Below are 1,707 nucleotides of genomic sequence, written 5' to 3'. Positions count from 1 at the left end.
CTCAGAAAAAGGATCAACATGCACTGAAGTCAGAGCATGTTCCAGTCCACAAAAACCTTTTTGTAACAAAATATCGATTTCTGCTGTCCCTGTATCGATACATTATTAGCAAACAAAATATCACGACACTACACAGTATCGATTTTTCCCCCCACCCCTATCACATACTATGTAATACATGATTATAAAGAAATGCACATTTAAAAAACATGTTTTAACTTACTTAACTTACTTGAAGAAAATAAAAAACTCAATGTTGGACCTTGAATGCAGCTTTTTCAAACCCAGGTGCAGTGTTGTGAACACACAAATTGTGTTAAGCTAAGTTCAGCGAAGTAGAGCAGAAATGTCTGATGAAAATTGGAAAAGAAAAAAAAACTGCATTAAACTGAGCAACTCCTCTGGTGGGAGGTTCCCAAATGTGATTGGACAGCTCTACATGAGAAGGAGGATGAGTTAAGGCGAAGTTCTAGCTTCATGAAATCTATTGAGCAGAAGCTTTAAAAAGGGACTGCTTTGAATTACACAGCAGATTTTCTTAACTCATCATATTGTGCAATAGCAAAATTTTAAACACATGCAGCTCCCCAACTTTGTAAAACAGTAACTGAGAGTAAGAATAGAGTGAGAGTCTGACTATAACCATAAAAAAGAAAATCACATGATAAGCTTTCTTTACAGAATGTAGTGGCAGGCCGCCGGGCAGGCAAACAGTTGATGCCACACACTGTGGAACCACCCTTTCGCCTACTTGACGGCGTACAAAGATCCTGAGCGATGAAGCGAAGATTTCCAGTAGTCCAAACGTTTTTAGTGGTATAGGCCTTCAAGTGTCTGTTGGTTGTTAAAGTGTCTTTACAAGGAGAAGGGTTTGTCATGAAGACCTTAGAGTCTCTTCAACTTGCTGCTATAACTTTGCAGCACTCTTCACACACTGAAATTAAAATGGAACTCTAATGGAACCAGCAATTCAAACATAGTCTGCAAGAGCTCACTGTATCTCTCTGACCTGCCTTAGAAACTTTTTAAATGAACTGAAATTGCCAGCCATAAGACGCTACCAGTTACCTGAAATAGAAATGTCAAAATTTGTGACAAACACATCCAATTAAAAGTACTTCTATTAAATGAAAGGCGAGTATATCTTAGAATCACTGTTTGCTATCCATCAACTGTAATTATGAAGAAGACCATATCAGAGCATATTTAAGCAGTTAAAGTAGCAAACAGATGAAAAAGACCATAACGGTTATTTGCTGTAATCACAAACGTTTTATTTTTTTGTGTATTTCATGACCAATAAGATTAATAATTTCCTTAACCATCATGTAAACACAATACAGCCTCATTACAGTATAACTCAGGGGGGGAAAGCATTGTTAAAAATCAATACACAAACATCTACAAATCTTTGATGTTTGGGAACAACAAGAAAAGTTACACATCTGCAAGTCTTCATGTGCTTCTGTCTTTCCAACACAATTAAAATGTTTACAATTCCCTTTGCTCAAGTGCTGATTCAAAATTCCAATAGGTTTACATGAAGTGATCTTTGACCAAATAAAAAACATTTTGCAGTGTGGCTAAATAAAACAGTTACCCAATACAGTGATTGCTAAACTCAGCATTGAGCAATCACATCACATCACAATATATACAGTGGGGCAAAAAAGTATTTAGTCAGCCACCGATTGTGCAAGTTCCCCC

Source organism: Pundamilia nyererei, unplaced genomic scaffold (assembly GCF_000239375.1).
Source record: "Pundamilia nyererei isolate P.nyererei 1_Seehausen unplaced genomic scaffold, PunNye1.0 scaffold00051, whole genome shotgun sequence".
In the NCBI taxonomy this organism is placed as follows: Eukaryota; Metazoa; Chordata; class Actinopteri; order Cichliformes; family Cichlidae; genus Pundamilia; species Pundamilia nyererei.
The sequence above is the reverse complement of the archived record's forward strand: the minus strand, read 5'-3'. Positions refer to the sequence as shown.